Raw genomic sequence first — 12,986 nt, 5'->3', positions numbered from 1 at the left:
TTTGAAATGGATGTTGAAAACAAATCATTGCCCAGTTGAACTAAAAATCCTTCTATTAAAAATCTTTGTAGTGTTTCACACCAGCTACTTTGAATCTCTTCCACACTTTGTCACTGCTTGATCTCTGTGTAAACTGCACAAAGATTTTATATGTGCTTGTAAATTTGATAGGGATATGTACCAAAAATTTATTCAGAATATGCAAATCAATAGGGGAAAACATTCTCTTGCTCTCTTTTTTCCCCTGGCTCTGGTGATGGTTACTGTTGCTTTGCATAAATCATAGCAGAGCTGTGGGAGCTGGAGAGATACAAGATTCAAGCTTCCTGTCTGAAGTAATTTGTCAAAAATCTTCCACACGCCGATGTGCTTTCAAAGGAACTAAGAGATTGTATCTCATATCTTCCAGTTATTTTATATTTTAAACATTAGTTTATTTAACTTTTACTTATAACCCTGGATTTTTCATCAGGTCTTACTTTCTTGTGTCAAAACTTTTCTATGTAGTACCTGTCGTGGCTGTCTCAACTGAATTGCATTTCCTTACATGTTTTAAATTTGACCCCCTTCCATTTGAAAGAAGGGTTGTTGGGTTTTTTAGCCATGTTATGCATATTTAAAGAAAAAATTTCTTGATTTTGCCCCATAAAGAATTATTTTCTTACCATATTGAGAAAAAGGCAGGAAGACTGCAAACAAAAATTAAATTTATTTTAAATAAATAGTTATTTCTTCAAAGTCATCAAAGATCAGTCTAGCAGACAAAGAATTTCATGTGGAATCTTAACAGAAACCCATCTGCAATATAATGGTTTACAAAAGGAAAATTGCTTTTCTCCATGCATGTGGGTCCTGTTCTTGCAGCCACTGGCTTTTCTGAAGTACTATGTAAACATGAACTGGAAAAACCCTGCTGGAGGCTCTCATAGATGAGTAATTGTCAAGCATTGCAAATAGGTAGAGACAAGAACATTATTCACACTAAAAAGAAGTGAACCTTGAGAATGTGATTAACTTCCTGTTCTTTTCTGGTTTCCAAGGAAAACCTTCACCCAATGTTTGTGGCAAAACACTCCCATTTTGCTGCCCAGCTTGGTATTTTGGTACTGCTCCCTTTATAAGCCATAGGAATCTGGGAAATTTTCCCAGTCTGTAACCACCACAGCTGCATGGTACTCATGGCATAACAATCAGAAGGTTTTGGTTCATTTTTCTTCTCTTTTATATAACTTTTGGTCTTGTTATTATGTGTCCTTCCATTCCTTTTTTCTCTTTTTCTTCTCTTTTCCAAGAGTGTTGTGCTCTTCAAAGGATCTTGCTTGACTGTACGAAGCACTGATTACTAAATTTTCTTTGCACCACGGGGAATTACTATTAAAAACAATGCAACCCCAGCAGAATTTCTAAATCTAGCTATACTTCAATTGTGATTTATATTCACACTTCTCTCCAATGAGTCTGCATTGTGTGCAGCAGTACAAGACCAGTCTTTTAAGCTACTCTGGTTAGCACGTCTGAAGTAAAATAAAAGAGTGGTTATTAATTTTATTGGATTGCATTTATGCACTTGGAACAATTTCCAGTTGCCAAGAAAGTCATTACTGATCTTAAGCAGAAAAAACCCCTCTAGGAAAATGATTAAGCAATTAAGCCTCTGCTTAAGTGAAAGACTTCAGAAACTGGCTAAAGATAGGATTGCTGGTGACAGAGAACAAGTCTCCCATCATTTTACTGTCATTGCTCTATTTCCCACTTTTTCTGTCTAAATAGCCTTTCATTTGTAGAAATTTGCATACTGTTTTACATCTCCATTTTCATACTGCTAGTCCAGCTACCAATTTCTAGTAATTCCTATCAACAGACAGTACAGCATATCTAAAAGGCAATTTGGATCTACAACGAGAATCACAAAAATCACAAAATAATTCAGGTTGGAAGGGAGGTGATCTCTTGTTGACCCTCCAGTCGAATGCAGGGTCAGCCTTGAGACTGAGTAAGCTGGGTCTTGGAAACCTTCAGCAATGGAGAGTGCCCAACCTCCCTGAGCAACCTGTCCTAGCCCTTGCCTAGTTTACCATCTGAGAGACAGGAGTATCATCCATATATCCTCACAAATTCGGGGGTTCTCCTCCAGAATCCTACTTTGATTTTTCATTTGTCATTTTTTAAAAACTGTGGCATGTTTGTGGCTCTACAATCTGGTGTTTGAACTCCTCCTGGTGCCCCAATGCCCACAGGTTGTCAGTACTCTGAAAGTTGTGGAACAGTAACAACAGACCATTTGGAGATCTGATGACAGATTTGTTTTAAAAATCTCTGCAGTTTAAGCAGCACAGTTTAAGCTGTATTTTACTATTCTCTTTACTGTTTCAGAACTGTTAGCATCAAACCCAGCCCTGGAGCCAGTAGTTTATCAATGACACAAAGCAAAACTATTTTGCTCTGTTGCACAAGTTTCCAGTGTCTAACTGTGGTTGCAAAGCTTTCCTTCAATTCAAGGGCTGATTTTTGACAGTGACAGGCTCTAAAGATGACTTAAAGAATATTCTGACATTGCAATCTACTTGCTCTATCTTCCATCTCCTGTCCTATGTCCCTATGTCTTGCTTTTCAAACTTTGCCTTACCCTGGAATATCTGGACTGAGCTCAAGTCAACGGGCTGGCAGAATTTAAAGGAATGCAGCTGGTGAAAGCTGCTGAGGAGAACAGGTTTCCCCATAGTCAGTTGTGTGCTGTCACCAAAGAGGAGGTTTTTCCTAAGAAGGCAAACCTTGACATCTGGATGATCTCTGGACATAGCTCATAGAAGGATTAGTGCTACATCACTGCTGGATTGTCATGAGGGCTCACAGGGTTACAAACATTTGATATGATCAAGAATATGATGTCCAGAAAGATGGTTAGGTCTTCAGCTGCACGTCCAGATAAAAGATGTGGGCCTCAGAACGAAATCATCTTTCCAAAGGTTCTGAAAGAGCTGCATATGAATCTATAGAAGCTGAAGTGGTTTCAGAAGTTTAATGACCCACATGAAAGAAGATGACCTTCTTCACACTGGACAGTGGCAAGGAAAAGCCACTGACAACACCTGTCAATGTTAGAGACAGGCAATCTGTATTTGCCTTACTCAACACAGAAAGCACTGAGCTGTACAGATATTGCAAACATGCGGAGCTGTTGCAAAAACAGGCATTTTAAAATTTGAATCTGTTCAATAAAATTCCTGAAGAACATTAATTTTCAGAGCACTGCATCTCTGAATTATGTGTATAACTAACAGATCATAGTTCAGTATTCTGAATGCAAGCTCAGACTAGCTAATCAACCACATGGTTATTTGCATAGATCAGTGAAAACTGCTGAGAGCAATATTGATATTCACAATCTCTAGCAAACATGGTAATGCTTTATTTGTTTTTAGCTTTTCTGTCTAGGTGTTAGATACAAGCATAATATTTCACTAAAAATAATTTTAAAGTAATGAGCTGAAACCAGCTGTACAATTCACAAAGCTCCCTAGTTTCAACCCCTTCTCAGCACAAGTTCTGAAAACAAGCTTGTAATAACAAATTGATTTTGGACTTCAAATAATTTTACTTAGGAAAAGCGATTGCCTGGGAAAGACACATCTTGAGAATCCCAAAATATACTTCAATGAAGAAAGACTACATATTAGGGCATTACTGTTCCAGATACAGTACTCAGGGTGTTTGGGAACTGCATTCACTGGGTGAGCTGCACATACACCTCAGTAACAGCTACCTTTTAATAACGGTGGACTTAAAGTTCATGGGAAACTAAAGGTTCATTCACAGTGTCCCAACTTGGACAGGCAGATGGAGGGCTGACAAATCTGAATAGTCGCAAGGAATGGTCTGGCACTGACACCAGTCTGACGATAGGAGGAGTTATACTCTCCCTTGCTTTTTTTTACGATATGATGACACCCCAGCTTTTCAGTCTGTCCGCAGAGGTGGAGCAACAAGGAGATACAACGTAAGAACCAAATATGTGCAAGACTGACCAGAGAATATAGTACTGGAAAAATGTTTCAGACTACAGTCATCTAAGTCAAATTTCCAAACATTGAAATCCTGCTGCATAATTGCCTTTGCATTTCCTTTTGTAACTGACTCCTACTTTCTCTGTATCACAATGAATAGATATCTACTTCCAAAGCACACTTGCAAACTAATTGGTACTTAAAGTCTCTGAGTCACGATCACTTTGCTGCCACATGTCTATGTCTTATTTTGAAAATGGTTTCTCTCAGAGTTTGCTCAGTAGAGCAGGTACCACACATACGAAGTGCCAGTATTGACTATGCTGGCCAAGGAAGATGTTGCAACCTAATTCTCTGCAATAACTGGAAAGCTAGTGCTCACAAGCTTTGCCTGGGTTTCTCCTGCTCACCTTGTAAAGGCAGCAACCATTTGACACCTGCTTGGCATCTGGCATTAATAATTCCACACTTCTGTCCCAGAATGTCTTTGGTTCCAGTGTCCTCAAACGCAAATAATCCTGTGATTAACATTAGCTGCTCCAGTTCAAGAAGGCACAGTAATACTGGCCTCTTGGGTTTTATCTTTCCAGGAGTCTCTGAATTGTTCTGAGAAATGTACTATAAAAATCTTTGTAAACATGTGCCCTTACTAGCTGATCTCACTGTTGCTGGTAGCAAGCTGACAGTGGAGAAGAAAGTCTCTTTTGCCCAGATATTTTCTGCTTCTGAACTGTTTGCAATCATGGTTCCTTCAGCATCCATCCTCTGTGAGTTAAACTGGGCTAGATGAGTTATTCAGAGAACTATACACAGAGAGCTGCACTCCTTATGGATAGGCACAAAGGGTACATGATCCTAAAATTCTTGCTATTATAATGGCAAAACAGTCTCTTTATCGCAAGAGGTGCTGCTCTGCATGGCCCATGACACTGCTAACCCCAACGGATAGGATTCCCAATCCTCACCAAGAGAAAAAGAGTGCCAGGGAGATAGCCTCTAGAATGATCATCTCTATAGACACACACACTTTGGATTAATTAGAAACATTCCTTTAGATAACAGCATAATCTTTGTAGGAATAATTAGAACAGTGATATGGACCAACAGCACTCAGAGTTATTAGATAAAGTTAAAAGCACGTGGAGCCTGGAGTTCATGTGATTCACTGTCTTATAAAGCTGATACCAACCCGAGGACTAAATGTGCACAGCAGAAAATATGAGGCATATCTTTGTTTGGTATTTACAGCCACATACAAAAACAGAGGGGAAGCATTTTTTACTAGATGGGTCTTATTTTCTACAAGATGGTCCAAATTGAAGCCCATGTGATGTCCATTTATCACGTCCTGGCAGTTCTTTGAAGTTTAGCTGCATTTCTGTTGCAGAAAAGATTTATTTAAACATCCCTTTTCTTCTGGCCAAAGCCCAAGGAAAATTAATGTTAGCTTCCTGGGAGAGATCAAATTGAATAGTTCAAGTACATTTTCACATTCTGTTGTTTCATGAATTAAATTTTTAGGCTACTTAGCTTGCAGAGGCTGAACTTCCTGAAAGCTCCAGATTCCAATGGGATTTTGTGAAAAATCTTGGTGATTTCAACACCGGGGGGAAATGGCAATAAATTGAGACTGGAAACATATAATTCCTAAAGATTCTGCTAGTATTTTATTGTACTTTTTTACATATGATGGAGAAACAGTTTTCATCAAACCAGCCAGAGACACCTTGAAACTTTTAATATATGTATTTGTCATTACTTCTGCAAGTCCGAAGTGTCATTAAAACAAAATACACTATGGACATTTTTTTCAGCTGATATCTTACTTCTCTCATTTTGCTTGTATAAAATAATGTTAACTTATTAACTGTACCACAGTACTTTACACTTCCCATGGATGAAAAAGTCCTGTGTTCCAGGTTCTGGAGGGGAAGGGTGTGTTCTGCTCCGACATCCATGGTGGGCAGAGAGCTGAATCCTCAGCCAGCGGCTGGAAGCACGTTTGAGTACAATCCTGAAAAATGTATTACTGGTTTCCTGAAGAAGTGTTGATTTCCTGCTGACTCATCTGTAAATTCTTACTCTTTCATTAGAGTTCTCCAGAGGCTGTTACACTAGCTGGCAGGGTAAACAGAGGGAATCTGTCCCTTCCCTCTGCTAATGCCAGCAGGGACTCGTGACCAAGCGCAGCTGCATAATGACTGCTAGAGGCTTAAAAACAGCTGCTGATCAGCTCCAGAAATTGCTGGTGGAGCAATTAGGTTTTCTTTTGCTGCTGGGTTGCTCACCAAGAGAGGAAGAAGTCTGATTGCTGGAAAAGCTCAAGTGAGCAGCATCTGGCCCCGTTCATGGGCTTTCTGTGCTAGCAAGGGGGTAACCTTCCAGGAGGGTGCAGGAGCATGGGAAACCCAACCAGCAGCAAGGAAGCCAAGGTCCCATGTTCCCCACTACAGCAGCTCCAGAGAAAGCAGGGAGGGCTGGACAAGCAGGATCTGGTGGGAGGAGGGCTGGACAAGGGCTTCAGAACCTCCAGTTGGAAAAGTGGGAGCTTGTCCTTTTCCTTCCTTGAAAATGTTACAAGGGGAGAGGAAGGGAAAAAAGGATTTTATTACATCAGTCAGATACCCCAAGGAAGCCTTTCTGGGGTGCAGCCACAGGGCAGCACGGTCTGTCAGCAGCTATTCTGCAATATGAGATGCAAGGAGCCTACCTTTAAAATGGGAGTACTTAGAGGGACTGAAAGCCAGTTTTTTTTCAATTTCCCCTATATTTTGCAATCAGCTTCTGTTCATTATTACCACAAAGCTGTGGGTCAGTTTTGGGTGGAGCATTTGGAAAATGATTATGCCCTCCCTTATCCCCAGGTAAGTCAAGTTACTCATGCCATTTCACATTACCATCTGGTTTCTGGTCTCAAGGCTGCTTTAATGTGTAAAATGGCCAGAGTCTTAATACTTTTCTTTCTAAAGTGAGATTTCCTTTTAAAAAGCACAAAATCTTTCTCTTTAAACAATGGGTTTTGAGATGTCTTCCCAGCTCATCAACAGAATAAAATCATATATCCTTCCATAGGTGCCAAAAGGGAGTCAGTGGAATACTGGGTGCAAACATACCAGTTAGATAATGTTCAGATAATGGGAGAGGCTTATAGATCCCAAATGCCTTTCATCAATTTTTTTGCAGCCCTCATTACTTTATTACACAAAGGAGCAAACATGTTCTAAACATTAACACCAAAATTAACATGTTCCTGTGGGATATGCAGGTGTACTCGAACCAGGAAGCATGGCTAGAGAAGGAAGGGGTATCAGAGCTTTGTGAAGCTGGGTTTAATTTGCTGTGTTAATTAACTCATTTTTCCATTGCAATTTGTTTTTTTTCACTGCTGTAGTGAGCTCATTTCATTAATTCTCAACAAAAGAGGCTCATAAATTATGAGTTCTCCACTGCCTTCCAGGTTTGAAGGAAACTCATTCCAAATCTGTTTTTCTTTTCCAGCTCTTGACCTACTTTAGAATATTTGTTTTCATATACTTTCCAAGCACTTGTATATGTTATTTAATTCATATTTATTCAAAATTTCCTTCTAAATTCAGCCCAGATCCAGAGGAAGATTTTCAAACCTCGTTCAAGTGGTAAGTCAGCTCTGGCTCATCACACTCAAGCAGAATGTTTCTCTGCTGCAAACAAGGAGATTCTTTTCGTTATACAAATGGAAAACGTATTTGCCCTAAGTGGTGTTGGTCACTATGATCTGTTAGTGCATTTGTAACTGTGATTGGAACAAAATGCTTTCCATCCTAGAAAAATGATATTTGAGCTTTCCATAAAATGAACACACTGGTTCCCAGCCTGTACCAAAACCAGAGAGACTGCTTAGGGTTTCATCACATGTGAAACTGCAATGTCAGGTTTCATAAAGTTTTAATAGCTGTGATACACCCAGCTCACAGGAAAGCTTCTGAAGCAACCAGAGCTTGGGGACACTTCAGTTTCCAGTGATTGGAAAAAATTAACAGGAGTGAAGCAGAGCAAAGAGGGGCAGCTATATCAAGGCAGGCCCTCACTTTGTAAAATGCCAAGCAATTTCTCTTGGCAGGCAGATGCTTGCTACTGGCACTGCTCTATGGCCCTCAGCACAGCAAAGACATAGACATGCTGCAACAGATCCAGAGGTCCTCAAAAAATGATCTGAGGGCTGGAGCACCTCTCCTTTGAAGATAGGCTGAGAGAGTTGGAGCTGTTCAGCCTGGAGAAGAGAAGGCTCTGGGGACACCTTATAGCAGCCTTCCAGTTTCTAGAGGGGGAAGAGAGAGCTGGAGAGGAACTTTTTGCATGGGTATGTGGTGATAGGACAAGGGGGCATGGCTTCAAACTGAAAAAGGGCAGATAATAGGAAAATATTAGATATTGGGAATAAGTTCTTTACTGTGAGGGTGGTGAGGCACTGGAACAGGTTGCCCAGAGAATCTGTGGATGCCCCACCCTTGCAAGTGTTCAAGGCCAGGCTGGACAGGGCTTTGAGCAACCTGGTCTAATAGGAGGTGTCCCTGCCCATGGTAAGAGGGTTGGAACTAGATGATTAACTTTAAAGGTGCTTTCCAACCCAAATCATTCTATAATTCAATAATTCTATTCTCTGATTTGCGGAGCTCAGAAGTGCCCTAAGTATCACCCCAGAGCCCGCGGCACTTGTCAGGTGCCCCTTCCTTCCGCAGCCCACAGCAGGGCTTAGCCTCACATCGATTTGATCTAATTTCACAGCGACCCCCCTCTTCTGTCCGTGGCCGTAGCGGAGCCGGGCTGTCTCTCAGGTCCTACCCAAATGCGGAGCTCCCCTTGCTGGTGACAGCCGGTATGGGACCGGCTCCCGGCTCCGAGCGCCGTGCAGCGACACAAGCGTGCCCAGGTCAAGGTGGGAATCCGAAATCGAGGTGAGGGAATCATCCTCTGCCTCCCCAGAACCTGTAAGCAGGCGGCTGCCGGGCTCCGGTGCGGGTGCAAGTAAGAGCACCTCTGGCTTCTTTCCAGGCACATCGTGACGCGTCAGTGAGGTTTAGGGGCGTATTCCCACCCTAGGAATGCCCTAAGAAGGGCACCACCAGGCCCACGATGTGGCACCCACCTTCCACATGCTGGAATCAGCTGGAGTTGCACTGTTTAAATAAACTCGTATTATTTACTGTAGTGTGGAATTCATGTGTTGCTTGCTGGAGCAGGTAACTAGTCAAAGCCTACTGCTTCTTTCCTGACTCAGTAGTGTTAATTCCCAGAATGTAACTGTAGTCTGGCTTCTTTGGTTTATTTAACAGTCTGACTATCCTATTGTTTACATAACTGAGTAACATAAAATAATATATTCCCCTGAGCTTTGTTGCAAATATATTGAGTAGTTGTCATTATTATTGTTATTATTGTTGTTGATATCGTTGTTATAGTTTGTTATTGTTATTTGGTAATAATTTCACTTCTAGGAAAAACAAATAATTTGAAAAGCATTAGACAAATTGCTAGATTTGACTTATCATTAGAGTAGGTAAATCATCCATTTGAGTACGGTGCTTTGCTTTTGTTTCCTTGAATACCCTAGGTCCCACTGAGTTGTCTGGGGATTTGTATGACACATGAACTTCATTAAAGTATGCAGTTCACTAAAGGATCCTTCTCCCGTAAAATGCATCCTCACAGAGGAGACACACTGATGAAGAGGTGTGACATCATGGCCCTTTACTTCCATATGGCCAGGATTTTGGTGGCTGCAGACTCTTGGTAAATTCATATAACACACTTTAGGCTGCCCCTGACAGCCTGAATTACAATATTATCATTTCCACGGAGGAAAATTGTATTCGACGTATGTGGGAAATAACAATCTGCACACAGAGTAAGGTTTTGAGACTGAGCAGTGTATAGAACAGAGCAGTGGAGAGCCCTATAATGACAGAGCATGAAAAGACATGAAAGATGCAAAATGCAGAGATACCAGAGACCAGGAAGTCAGATCCTTCCCCAGACAGTGCTGGGCAGAATGCCTGCTAGGCAAGAGAGGAGCCTGGTTGTTCCATTAATACTGTATTTACTGCAGTGAGACTATCCACACAAACAAAGGAGTCACCAACCCAGAAAGATTAGCCTAAGTCTAGATATAGTCAAGACTGAGTTTAAAAGCAGCCTTGCAATACTTCTTTTTTCAGGGACCTCTGGCCTCTGAGGAAGTAGCAGGTAAGTCACTTTAACGTAGATTCTACAGTTGCTTAGGTGTGCAAATATTGGAAGCTCATAGGAGTTTTGGAAGTGTGCAAACTTTCAAATTCCATTGAAAGTAGACTCCAAAACTACCTAACCTACAGACAATTCCTTTACATTCCCAAACCTCATCTTCAGCATTTATGGTGGTCTAGCTCACTTGTGTTCCGTTTCACCATCTGTAAAGTGAACTCATGACACCTTTATACAGTAGAAGGAAGTTTAATGAGAAGAATGTTACAAATGAATCATGTATTTTTTTACAACTGGTTAATTGTCTTTTTCTGGAAACAGGGTTGCTCTTCATGAATCAATATTACTGCTGTATTTCTTAAAGATGCCTGAAATCTACTGAGTTTCTCCCTACTTCTCAAAATAAAAGGTTCCTCAGCTTTTCCCACTATGAAATCATTCAGAAAAAAAATTGTGAAAGGTTAATCAACTATGGTGATTTAGAGTGTAGGCCAAAGTCCTCTGTAGTTAGTCAATATATTAAGTATTACTCATTATGTTTAATATTAAACCTGACAGCAGTCATATCCAGGACTCTCCAGACACAGATCCCAAGTACAAAGGATTATTCTGACAAGCCTTCCTACATATTCTTTACTGGCATTTTAGCCTTTGCTTGTTATTTCCATTTTTCCAATTTCACATAAGCTAAAATATTCTTTTAGTATAGGTCATAAAAATGAACATTGAGCTAGTATTGTACCAATTTTTGAAGGAAAATATTAATAAATCATTGTCATTGTATTATTTATTAATTTTTGGATAAAACCCCCTTTAAATAGATAAATATTCTGATTTCTGCTCATATCAAGGCGAACTCGCATAAATTACACATCAGTTTCAGCACTGACTCCAGCTGTGGAAGCACTGGACTCTAAAAACATAAGAAACAAAGATGGAAAAATGTGATTCAGAGCATGCATGGGTTTTGTACGTGGCATAGGGAATGACCCATTTCTGGATCATGAGAGGAAAGGTTATCTCAGCTTCCATGTTATCTCAGCTACTCTGCAACAGAAACTCACGTATTCGGAGTCAGGAGCTGCCTGTTATGACACAATAGGCTCATCCCAAGTGGGCAGCCTGCAGCATCCTGCCAGTGCCCAGGGAAAGGTGGGAGATGTGACAGCAACCACCACAATTCCCTAGAGGTAAAAAATACTGCTGGCAGTAGAAGGGACAGGGAAAACTGCAAGTGCCTTTTTTTTTTTTTGACTCTGCAGGTGCTGAGCTTCCCCCCCAGCTGATGTTCCCCCAGGGCTGTGCTCTCTGCCCTGGTCAGGAGACCCCATGGTGGGCCACACCTCCTGGACACTCAGTTACGTTTATTTCCCTCAAAAAAGTCAGAAATATGAGTAATCTCTTACTGCTTTCACAAACTACGTGACTTTATATACAGTTGCAAACGCTGTTAAAAATTAAGTAGGTAGAACAAGATGCAAAGTTATAAATTAGGCCACATACTCAGTGGTTATGATGTCTATTTGTTATAGGATGTTTGTATCTTTGCGCTGTGGTCACTGTTTTTTGGATGGTATTTCTGTTCATCCCATATTCCTCTTCACCTCAGCTTAAAAACAGTATTATTTACTGGGCAAAGGTTCTTCTTTTAGAGGATGGTTGGGCTCCCCAGGGAAGTGGTCACAGCACCAAGCCTTACAGAGTTCCAGGAGAGCTTGCATAATGCTCTCAGGCACATGGTGTGACTCTTGGGGTGTCCTGTCCAAGGCCAGGAGTTGGGCTTTCATGATCCCTGTAGGTCCATTCCAAGTCAGGATGTTCTGTGATTCTGTGAATCTTCCAGAAACACCAGCACCAGCTGAGCATGCAGGACAGTGCCATACCATGTGTTGGGCTGTTTAGAGCTGTGTCGCGGGTTCGGTTTGTAACCGGGCAGAAACACCAATTTAGTGTAGTGGTTTGGTCCAAAATACTCATTACTGTTTATCTGCTGTGAGATAAGAATTAGGAGAAATGCAAAGCAGGCACCAAACTTGAAAGAATATAAAGAAGTTTATTAACAGACCTAAAAGAAGGGAAAAAAATTATACCATAACTTCAGAACTCTCCTCCTCCCCCCACCTTCCTCCCTTCTCCCACTGACAATGTAAAAAGACAACCCTTAAGATGTTCAGTCTGTTTACCACTTCCATAATAACCTTGTTCAGTCCATTTAGAAAGAGAAGTCTCTTCTTGCTCGTGCTATGAAAACATTATCACAACGAGCCAGCCGCCCACTTCCAAATATTGTTCAGTCCATTTAGGAAGAGGAGTCTCTCTGCTCGCAATGTGAGTCCCTTCCCCCGACTTGCAGCTTTTCCTGCAACTGCTTTCGAGGGTCCACTCTTGAAGTTTTTTAGGGTGCAATTTTAAGGTTGAGCCGTTCAGGAACAAAAACAGAGGCCCTTCTCCTTCCCTGGGAGCAAAGGGTCTTCATCATCTTCATTGTTAGGACTATCTCTGGGAGCATCTCTAGGAACTGAGGTTTTCTCCTTTCCCATTTGGAGCAAAAGTCCTCATCTGGTTCATCTCTCCCTGTCCAAACTTCTCATGAAATTACAGCTGCATCAGCATCTGCCTATCTCAGCGCAGGTGCTTTTGCTCACGAGTTGAACACTCCACCCCCCATATCTTCATGAAATTACAACAGGATACTCTGATATATCATAGCTTCACAACAGAATTTCAGCTTTAAGCATCTCCTCTCTCTCTTCCCTCAGGTTT

The sequence above is a fragment of the Corvus cornix genome, chromosome 2, assembly GCF_000738735.6.
Source record: "Corvus cornix cornix isolate S_Up_H32 chromosome 2, ASM73873v5, whole genome shotgun sequence".
Taxonomy (NCBI): domain Eukaryota; kingdom Metazoa; phylum Chordata; class Aves; order Passeriformes; family Corvidae; genus Corvus; species Corvus cornix.
The sequence above is the reverse complement of the archived record's forward strand: the minus strand, read 5'-3'. Positions refer to the sequence as shown.